Consider the following 12,392-nt stretch of genomic DNA (forward strand, 5'->3'; position numbering starts at 1 on the left):
TAATTGAAAAGTCAATTAAAGATCTCTAATATTCAAGGAACATGTAGTTAATGTATTCTTTAATTTTTTCCTTATTTCAGAAAAAAATTGGAAAACTCCAAATTCATTTCATTATACTAACTTATGTTGCTAATGTAATGACTAATGTCAGCCCCCAGAAGAAAAGTTTGTACCAATTTCATTTACTAAATTGAATGACACAGATCACAAATATTAGCAAATAATATTCAATAGTTCTTTAATACTTTTTCCTGTTTTAAAAGGCATTATTCCTATCAAAAGTTGCGAATGGTACAAATTAAGCGCTATCAATATAATTTACCACATTGTCAAATATAGTTATTTGAGTAGGGAGTGGCTATGAAAAAGTATGAGGTTAGGATGCAATGAGGTATTCATGAATAGCAGCAAATGTCCCAGATCTTGGTGACCGTGCATGGAAAATAAATATCTGTCACTGTCATTTTATCAACCAACAACCTTGTGAATAGGGGTAGTCTTTACCATGGTTTCAGCCATCTATCACTGCATAAGAAACTACCCCAAAATTTAAGACCTTAACACAAAAGTAATTTGTTATTTCTCATGATTGATTCTTCTATCTTTGCATGACTCAGCTGGGTAGTTCATCTGCTCTATGTGGAATCTCTTGAGGATAGAACTTTCAAGGTGGATATATTAGTCCACTAGGGCTACCATAAAAAAACAAAAAAAATACCATAGACTGGGTTTATTTATTTTCTCGCTGTTCTGGAGGCTAGAAGCCAAGATCAAAATGCTGGCAAATTCGGCATCAACCAAGACATCTCTTTTGGGTTTGTAGACAGTTATCTTTTCATAGTGTCCTCACATGGCTTTTCTTTGTGCTTATGCTTCTCTGGTATCTTCCTGTACTTACAAGGACACCAGTCCTATTGGATTATGCCCCTACCATTATGACCACATTTAACCTTGATTACCACTTTAAAGGCCATATCTCTAAATATAGTCACCCTGGGTGTTACGTAGACGTTCAACATATGATTTCTGGGGATGGGGGAGGAAACAATTTAGTCCATAACAGTGACTTTATCACTCACTTCTCTAATTCCTCACTTAGGATGACTGGAACCTCTGGAGGCTGGCATCAAGGTCTCTTTCTTGAAGAGTAGGCAGGAACTGATAGGATATTTTTGCCACATTGTACTAATCAAGATAAGTCACAGGCCAACCCTGATTCAGAGTGTAACGAATGGAAAACTGGACCCTACTTCACGGGTGCACAACTAAGGAAGGGAGAAATTTATTTTATAAAATGTATTTATTTATGACAAATAATCCCCCTTATCTATGGGGGATTCATTGCAATACCCCCAGTTGATGCCTAAAACCATGATAGTATGGAAATACTATGTTGGCATAAGTGATTGCGGTTTTTGCAATTTTTTTTAACCTTTTAAACTGCAATTACTTTTGCACCAACCTAATAGTGTGTATATGTATATGTTTTCTGTTCATCTCTTTCATCGAAAAATATAATGCCTTTTCCACCTTAACTAAGCACTTATCTGCTGTGGCCGTAACTTTTGCAATTTGAGGTGTGACAATAAAACTAGCACACATTTATTTTTCCTTCTTCACAATTTCACAGATAGAAAATTTGTTCTTACTATAGATCTTAGCAACCTCAGCATATGATTTCTTTTCTTTTTTCTTTATTAAGAACTTTCACTTTGTCACTTAAAGAAAGCACAATATGGCTTCTCTCTGACATATCTGAATTGCCAGCATCACTGCTCTTGCACTTTGGGGCCATTATTAAGTAAAATAAGGGTTACTTGAACAGAAGCACTGTGATACTGCTACAGTCAACCTGATAACCTTGATGACTACTAAGTGACTAATGGGCAGGGAGTGTCTACAGTGTGCAAAAAAAGCTGGTCAAAGGGATGATTCATGTCCTGGGTTGGGGGGATGAAGCAAGCAGTGTAAGATTTCATTATGCTACTCAGAAGGGCATATGATTTAAAACCTAGGAATTATTTACCTCTGGATTCTTTTCTTTAATATTTTCAGATTGCAGTTGAATGCTGGTAACTGAAAATAAAGGAAACAAAACTGTCGATAAAGGGGGACTACTATATTTAAGGTATACAATGTTTTGATATATGTATACACTGTCAAATGATAACCACAATCAAACAAATTAACATATCTATCACATCCTGTAGTTACCGTGTGTGTGTGTGTGTGTGTGTGTGTGTGTGGTGATAACAGTTGAGATCTAATCTCTTAGCAAAAATCAAGTATACAATACAATATCATTTACTATAGTCACCATGATGTACAATACATCTCCAGAACTTATTTGTCTTATAATTGAAAGTATTAATATTAATACTCTTTTATTAGTATTTCCCTACACCCACGGAGACATCGATGATTTCTTTCTTTGGAGGCTGTCTATCACACACCTAAAAAGAATTAGTGTCCCAGATGTTAATCAACCTATAAATGTTAATCCTGGGATGGGGGATACATTTCATAAAAGGGACATTATTCAAACTCAAGAGAAAAATTTTGTAAGTTTTCTTTTTTTTCACCTGGGCAATAGAATAAATGTAGTCTAGATTCTAAGCCTGCTAGATGACTGAAACAGTTCTGGAGTTGTTAGGAAGAGATTGGCTGACTCTGGTTAAGATACTCTAGGCTTGACAAAAAGTTTTACCTTATTCTCTATGCTATAATTTCAATTCATTGTCCTTATCCTTTTATTAAACTCTGATTAAAATTACAGCCTGGTATTGTCTCTACCCTCAGAAAAGAACAATGTGTCTATGTCCATTCTTGAGATGAAATAACACAAAGAAAAAGCAGTGCCCTTTGCGCAAAGGCCAGAGAGGAAGTACTGGAGTGACTAACAGAAGGTAGCCCAACCAAGGAATTGCTATAAGGCAAATATTATCTATAACATAGACAGTAACAAGGAAAAATCAAGTAACAATACCTAATCTCACAAGAAGCACTAACCTAGGAAATAATTTTGGTGAATTCTTGTGCCACTGAAACTAGATGTGTGATAGCATAATACAAGCCCCTGATCACCTTTAAACCACTCATGTCTTCTAGTGTGTCCGATCCCAATCAGACATCTGGTCCCATTTAAATCACTCATATCTCCTAGTGCATTTAGAGTAAAAAGTAAACATCATAGCGTAACATAAGACACCCTATGTGATCTTGAGTCCATGGAGAGACATAATATTAACAAAAAATTATTAACACAATAAAGTCTGTGTATTTTCTGGGTGAGACAATTTTCCTCAGTTTATTAGTGGAATCCAACATTCAACAAAATTTTAAAACCACTGCCTTACTGCCTTATTTCCCACTGTTGCTTCCACTACATTTATCCTCAGTCATATCACTTATAATTCCCTGAAACTGTTTTGTTCTTTCACTTTCCATCCCTTTGTTTATTGTCTTTGTGCCTGGAATCTCCTGTCTTTGTGTGTGTGTGTGTGTGTGTGTGTGTGTGTGTGTGTGTGTGTGTGTGTGTGTGTTTCCTTCAGAAATCATGCACTAACCTTCAGTGAAAGCCTATCTCTTCAATAAAACATTTCCTGATAATTCTTAGCTCCTAACAATTCTGTCCTACTATATCGTGTACTTTTTGATTGTATGGACCACATCTCACATTCATCTCCAAGGGAAAATATCAGTAAATATTTTAAATGATCAAAATAATTATATCACACTAAGATTGCAAATGTAGAGCTCTTTATTGGCTCTTTAAACTGTGAAATTTTGATATTGAAGAAACTTAGCAAAACCACAAATTAATCTCCACATGTTCTTCTTGGGATGTATATGCATACTGAATGCCGGGAAAGAACCTCAGCCTTATGTAAGTTCTTAAAATAAATGCACAAAGTAATCCTAATAATAATCTTTACTGGCATATATATTTGGTCAATAAAGGAAACTATAGCAAATATGTTGTAAAAATGCTTTGGTTCACTATGCTTTATATCATCTTTTTTCAGGAAAAGGTAAATGTGATTCTAGTGTTTGGCCTATAAACATATTTTTATTGATGATGATTATTTTTTTCTTTTATAAACTAAAAATAATTTGAAGGATTGAAAAGACATGAAAATGATATATCTAAGAAGAGACATATAGTATCATCTAAAAGAGTAGAGTTTTCGTAATATCTTTTCTTCTTATTATGTAGCCATGAAATTTATGTTTAATACTAATAGTGTAACAAGCTATTGTTTTCTTCTTTCATATTAAGGAAAAATAATAGAAGATTTAACTCTCCTTTGGAATGTTATTTTTGATACAAGCAATCAAGTAGTTATCAATTTATCTCTATATAATCACATTGCTTTATTGCAATCATCAGAAATTGACTTCACTTGACTTAAGCATAAGATAAATTATTTGGAAGAGTATCATGTCTTACAGAATCACCTGGAAGGCTAGCTAGTTGGGTCTAGAAAATAGATTCCCTCACCTTTCTATGTTATTGTCAGTGATACATTTCAGACACTGACGTGAATAACTTCTCAACTTTTCTATATCTTTTATTCAATTCTGAAGACTTCAAGTCTCCAGTTAGCTCTGCCCCATCGAGGGCAGGGATTGGAAATATCATGCCTCCTTTTCACTTGTTGTACAAAGTTGGACCTAAGTAAGGAAGATTTCTTAAAACAGAAAGAATTTTGAGAAATGGGTGGCCTTCATAGATACAAACATTCAGTATACATTTTTAAATACATGAGGGGATGGAAGGCGTTGCACATTTTGGCTCTTTTCAATGCTCAGTATTTAGCATTCTCTATGTTAATCTAATATAAAAATCAATTTTCATGAGAGAGCGCATTCTTTTATGTTTACACTTAATTTGCATAATACACATCAATGTATCATGGAATCAAAAGGTAAAAATAATATGTTGCTATAGAGTGTGGAATCTTCACTTATACTAATCAGACTGTTTCTACAGGATAAGAATTGACAATTATAGAGTTAAGATGAAAAAAAAAAAAAATCACCAGAAGTAATTCATCTTTGTGTCCCCAAATTGAGTCACTTGCAGAATAGGCAGGAACTCCAGAGGAGATTACATAATTTGTTTTGATGAGAGTAAAACCCTGCACTCCGTGACACTGTGTGTTGGCTCTTCTTCTTCTTCTTCTTTTTTTTTTTTAACTCTTATTCTTAATGCAATAATAACAAAGTAAATGCTAATAGTTATAATTGAGGATATAAAAACATTTTTAACGAAACTGCAGAAGGCCAATCAAATCACTAAGAACACTGTCAAATGGGATCAACAGGATGGAGACTATTAAAGAGCATGAAAATACTAGCAAAATATCTTTAATGAAGTTGTAGTGGCATGATAATTCTTGAAATGGTGAACAAGAGTTATAGGTAATATGTATCACTACTGCTATTAAAAAGCAATTAGTCTAGACTGGGAAGAACTATTTAAACTTAGAAGCAATAGAAATAAATTACAAACAGAGGTATTGGCATATTTGAAGATACAACACTTGAAATGGATACATTTCAAAATAAACATATAAAAATTAAAGGTAAATAATATGTTGCTTAACATATTTTCAATAAATAAGACAAAGTATTAATATTTTTAATTCATAGAAAAATCTTACAAATTGATAGCCCTATAAGATCTCAATATATAGACGGACAAAGTACATTATTAGAGTCAAGAAAAAAGATACATAAATAGTTACTACAAAAAGAAGCATATGTATACATTCCACAATAATTTTGTAATAAAATGAATGCATTTAAAAACAGCATCTATCACATGAAAAAACTGTCAGTTGTTTACATGATAATATCCCTTGTTCTAAAAGTACATTAATAAAAGAACAGTTTTATTCACTCTTATAGGACTCCACAGTATAATCAGGTTTCTGAAGGGCAATATGGTTTTCGGTATCAAAGCAATAACATGTATAAACTTGGACACAATAATTTGAGTTATAAGGGTTTAAATTAAATTAAATTACGATATAAAAAAATACTGTTATCTCTACGTTATCTCTTAATAAAAGAACTAAATGCTTAATAATAAATAAGTGAAGCAAACTATAATTCAACAAAATATTTTGATCATTAAATATATTTATGTTTGGAGTTTTAGCTCCAAGGAAAACAGTTACTCTCATCATTGCAATTTTCTTTTTTTTTTTTTTAAGCAAACAAACTAAAATCAATAACATTTTTTGGACCCATCTGACATTGAAGAACTGAGATTGCAGACACATTATCTCTCTGAAATCTACAGGGACAGGTGAATCCAGAAAGTTACAGCAGAGATTTGATTACTGGGAGCAAAAGCCATTGTAACCATAAAATGGTAGGAACACTGAAATGGTAATTTTGATGAATTGTATTAGATGGAGTGTAGATTAGCATAAAAGAAAGAAACTCCTGGAAGACTCAGTCGTGATGAGGTAGGGGTAGCAAAATGTTCACGAGCTTTCTGTCAAGGAATTACTTCCACAACCTCCACCAGGTTTTAATGGTTGAAGATCTGAGGAGAACTTTTCACTCAATTAAGGAAAAAGAAAAAAAAAAAAATCACGACATACTACCAGAGCATTCTCCACAACAAAGGCCTGCTCTCCAGGGTAAAGACCAGAGCCTTGAGCACAGGAAGGGCATTCCTCTCACCACAACCCCTTACATCCTTCTTATCTCACATAAGCACAGCAGTAGGGTGGGAAACTACACAAGAATAAACCTAAAGGTCACACGTCACAGAAATGAACACACTAAAAGACAGGTTTAACTAGAAGGTTACAGAATACTCCGAATCCTCACACTTTTACCATCATACCAAGAGGGTTCTAGTATAACAGTATAGTATAGCTGAAGATGCTGAAAGACACAGACTATCTCTGAGGAAGAGCATTTAAGAAAGACCAAAGTTATGACAGGAAAAAAAAGCAAGAACACTAGAGGATTTTGAAGTCCCCAAGAACTACAGCAACTACAAACATGGCACAAATCCTACCCAGATTAGACACAAACACAGTGGGAAGATAAAAAGTGAGTATCTGAACAAGGTATGACACAGATATATTAGCATACAGGGATTTTAAAATACTATCATTGATATGTTAAGGACTGTAATGGAAAGGGAGACAACATGTAGGAACAAGATGTGTAATGTTATCAGAGAGATGAAAAATCTAAGAAAGAATGAAAAGCGTATGCTAAAAGTAAAAGGGTGCACTAGAAAGAGAAGAGAGGACAGTAAAAGAAATAGTGGAAGCTATATTGGCCAATAACTATGCAAAATTAATGGCAGATGCCAAAACACAGATCTAGGATGCTTTGAAAACAGCAAACAAGATAATTGCTAAAAATGTAAATATGTTTAATTATGTATGTTGTAGAAAATCAAAGACAAAGAAAAAATCTTGAAAGAAAGAAGATGATAAGAATAAGAATAGGAATGAAAATGGATTATTTTCATCACAAACCTTAACAGTAAGAAAAGTTGAATGAAATACTTAAGTATCAAAAGACAAACACTTTACCAAACTAGAATTATATATCCAAAACAGTTATTCTTCAAAAATAAAAAGTAGAAAGATTCTCAGACAAACTAAAACCAAAGGAATAGTTCACCAGCTTATCTGCCTTACAAGAATTGTTAAAAGATATTCAGAGTAAAAAAACATTATATAGGCCCAAAACTCAAAACTACATAAAGAAAGGGAAAGCAATGAAAGAAGAATAAATGAAAATAAAATAAACTCTTTTATTTTTCTTGTAGTTAATTGATATAAAAGAGAACTGTTTAAATTAATAATAGAAATATTGCATTCAGTGATTTTAGCATATGACAAGTAAAATAAATGATATTACTATCACAAAGGAGAGAAGAGAAAAAATTTGACTACATGTAAAATGGTATAATGTCATTTCAAGATTGATTAGATTAGTTAAAAATATGTATGGAAATACTAGGGTAATTATGAAAACATTCTTTTAAAGTGTAATTGATATACTAGAAGAGGAGACAAAATGGAAGAAAATGCTAAAAAAAATGCTCAATTAAAAGTAGAGAAAGCAGGAAAAGAGAGAAAAAAGAAAACAGAACAAATGCAATGAATTTTTAAAAAAGTTCCAAATGTGATATTTATTAGTCCAACTATGTTAATAATTACTTTAAATGTAAATGATCTAAATATACCAAATAAAAGACAGATATTTTTAGAGTGGATAAATAGACAAGACCCACCTATATGTTACATACAATAACAAATCATAGATGATAGATAGATAAATAGATAGATAGATAGATAGATGATAAATAGATAGATAAAAATTAAAAGAATTGATAATGGTATACCGAACTAACACTATTTAAAGAAAGCTGGAATACCTATGTTAATTTCAGATAAAGCATATCTCAGATCAAGGAAAATTATGAGAGATAAAGTGAGGAAATACGTAATGATAAAGGAGTCTCTTATCCAAGAAGACAACTGTCTTAACATGTATGCATCTAACAAGAAAGCGTCAAAATACATGAGGCAAAAATTGCTTGAAATAAAAGGAGAAATCGACAAATCCACTATTATAGTTGAAGACTTCAACACTCCTTTTTCAGTAATTGATGCATCAAGCAGACAGAAAATCAGTAAGTATATAGTTGACCTGAACAGTGCTATAAATCAAATTGATCTAATTGACATTTATAAAATACTTAATTCAACAGCAAAATACACATTCTTCTTAAGAAACTTGGACATTCACTGTGATATACTACTCATGGGCTATAAAACACAGTTTATCAAATTTAAAAAACGGAAATCATATAAAATTACAGTATGTGCTCAGACCACAATGGAACTATATAAGAAATCAATGACAGAAAGACAGGTGGAAAAATCACTCTAATTAGTTAAAAATGAAACTACACATTTCTAAATAACACAAGGGAAAAAAAGAAATTTCAAAAGAAACAAAAAGTATTTTGAAGTAAATGAAAATAAAACTATAACTTACAAAATGTGTGGGCTGCAATGAGAGCAGTGCTTAAAAAGAAGTTTAGAGCATTAAATGAATTTATCAGAAAAGAATAATCTAAAAACAATCTTAAACTTCCACTTTAGAAAACCTTTTAAGAAACTAGAGAAAGAAGAATAATTTAAGTCTAAATCAGGCAAAATAATATAAGTAACAATAAAAGAGCAAAAATCTATAAAATTAAAAACAAAATCAATAGAGAAAATCAATGAAATCAAAAGCTAGTTCTTGGAAAAGATAAATAAAATTGATAAACATCTAGGCAGGGTAACCAAAAAAAAGAGAGAGGACACAACTTACCAATATCAGAAGTGCAAGAAAGGTCATCACTGCTGATCCCACTGTCATTAAAATGATAAGAAGAATATTATGAAAAGCTCTGCCTATCAGTTTGATAAATTAGACATAAAGTGTCAATTCCTTCAAAGATGAAAACCACCAAAACTCACACAAGGAGAATTACATGCATAACCTGAGTTTCCCTGCATCTATTAAAGAAATGGAATCAATAATTAATAATCCTACTAAATAGAAAGTACCAGGCCCAAATGGTTTCACGGCTGGATTCTATCAAACATTTAAGGGAGAAATGATACCACTTTCCACAATCTCTTACAGAAAATGGTAGCAGAGAAAACACTGTCTAACTCATTCTACCCTAGTAACATTAAATACCATTAAAACCAGATAAAAACATTACAAGAAAGAAAAACCACAAATACCTCTTTTGGATATAGATATAAAAATCCTCAACAATATATTAGCAAATAGAATCCAACAATATATAGAAAGAATTATACACCGAAATCAACCACATCAACAATTTTAAGGAGAAAAATCATATGATCACATACACTATTGCCTCAAAGATATGAAAGAAATATCCACCAATAAATGGTGGCTGCATACCACGACTTCCAAAGAGTACCCTTTGGAAAGGGAGGGAAGAGAGGAGTAACTTTACAGTGGAAAAACTTGTGGAAAACTACCTCAGTCAGGTGATCAAGTTTAACATCAATAGTGTTAAAGAGAAACAACAGGCTTAAAATGGTGTCACTTGTTCTAAAGCCCCATGATACCACACCTAGATTAAATACCTGGCCTAATTACTGTTTCAACCTCTCTCAGAAATACGATCTTAATCAACCAGCCTGGAATTTTCAGGTCAAGCACCAGTAAGGTAATCTATCACCTGGGCCCTCCCCACCCCCCATAGAAAGAAAATGCAACCAGCATGATAAAAACACTTGCCATTCCCTTCCCCACAAAAGAAGATATCCTGGTCTAAAAACAATCCTTTGTTTTATTTCCTTAATAGCTCCCTTGCCTCACCTTTCTTCCTATGAAATTTTCCACTTAGTACAACCCTTTGGAGTATCCTTCTAATTGCTAGATGGGATGCTGCCTGTGACATGGATTGCTTAATAAAGCCAATTCGATCTTCAAATTTACTTGATTGAATCTTGTCCTTTAAAAACAATTATGTCACGTTGACAGTATATACCATTGATATGATGAAAATGGCATCTTCTGTGGTCTCCTTCCTAAATCACATTACCCCAGTCTAATAATGAAACATCAGACAGTTTTCAATTTACAGCCATTCTATAAATTCCTGACCAGAATTCCTCATAACTATCAAAGTCATCAAAAACAAGGAAATCTGAGAAATTGTCATAACTAAGGGTCCTGAGGAGAGGTGATCACTAAATATAATGTGCTATCCTGGATGGGACATTGAAATAGAAAACATATATCAGGAGAAAATTAAGTAAGCCTGAATAAAGTATGGACTTCAGTTAATACTAATATATCAATATTGTTTCATGAATTGTAACATACCATTCTGACATCAGATGTTTATAACAGGAGAAACTGGTTGTGAGTTATTTGTGAATTCTCTGTACTATTTTGCAATAACCCTAAAAATCTAAAACTGTGCTAAAATATAAGCATTATTTAAAAATATGTATGAGGTTTGTTTTTTTTTTAATGATGAGGAGACAAGCTTATAATACAAGGTAAAGTGAAAAACACACAATTGAATATATAGCAAAATCTCTACTCAGTGAAACAATGCTCATGCAAAATAATCTGAAAGGAATCTACTATATTAACAGTTTTGTTTTGGAAAGGCTGATGCATAATAGGTAATGTTTATTATCCTTTTACACTTGATGAAATTTCACATGATGGTAAGAAAACATGTTATATTAAAATACATAACTAAAGGTTGATACCTCAGCTTCGAATGTTTGAAATCACAAAATATCACACCCCCCCCGATATATTTCCTCAGTTTCCGTAATGGTAATGTTAATGTTAGTCAAAAAAGAAAATAAACAAACAAACAAAACAACAACTCTGAACTACTCAAGCCAAGTGTCACGATGGCTATTTTCTAAATGAGTAATTAAAATACATTTTAAATTTTATAAACATTGTATACTTTAGAAATGTTTCCACAGTTTCTGTGGAATTAATTATTGTGCATGTTTGAACAAATATGTCTCTTGATAAATTAAATGAAATAGTTTATTTTCAAAATTGAAACTAAGGCTCTTTCAATCTTCTTAACACAAAATCGAATTAAACAAGTGAAGTTCTCTAAGAATTGCTGAAGACTAGAAATCCACAGTCAGAAATTTCTGCACTATGCTTTAAGATAGGAATGTGCTGGATTATTTATTGCAAGGAAATAGGTACTTTATTTCTTCATTAAGCTTTCCCTCGGAATGGGTTTTCCAAGACTATAGAATCAAAGATTAACAGTTGTCATTTTGCCAAAATTTAGTGCTGGATTAGAAGTTTTATGATGAATAGAAACAAAATTAAGTTTGAGTAATAATATATATTTAATGGTCATTATAAAGCAGATTTGTTTAATTAATAGATTTCAAGCTTTTTATCTTCACCTTTGGAAGGCAGTAGTGAGAATGCTTTCTGTCTGAACCGGCCGGTGAAAGGTTAGAAAGAATGCTCCCAAGTCCAATATGATGACTCCTAAGGTGATAAATAGCCTGGCCATTAACTCATTTAGCTCTTTACAAACTTACAATATGCCAAAGATATGAAAAAAATAAATATTATATTACATAAATAAGAGCCAATTGGGATTGCCTGCAATTTCTAAATAAAGGACCCAAGCCTCTTTGGACTGCATATGATTTTCCTGTGATAGATTTGGTGGGACAATGTTGATTTTTATTTGTCCATTCTAAGAGCCAGAGAATTTAGATATGCTCGGAAACCACATTCATGCATGCATTAAGTGAACGAAGAAATAATTGATAATAATATGAACTGTATTTTCTTTGAGGTTA

Source organism: Rhinolophus ferrumequinum, chromosome 16 (assembly GCF_004115265.2).
Source record: "Rhinolophus ferrumequinum isolate MPI-CBG mRhiFer1 chromosome 16, mRhiFer1_v1.p, whole genome shotgun sequence".
In the NCBI taxonomy this organism is placed as follows: Eukaryota; Metazoa; Chordata; class Mammalia; order Chiroptera; family Rhinolophidae; genus Rhinolophus; species Rhinolophus ferrumequinum.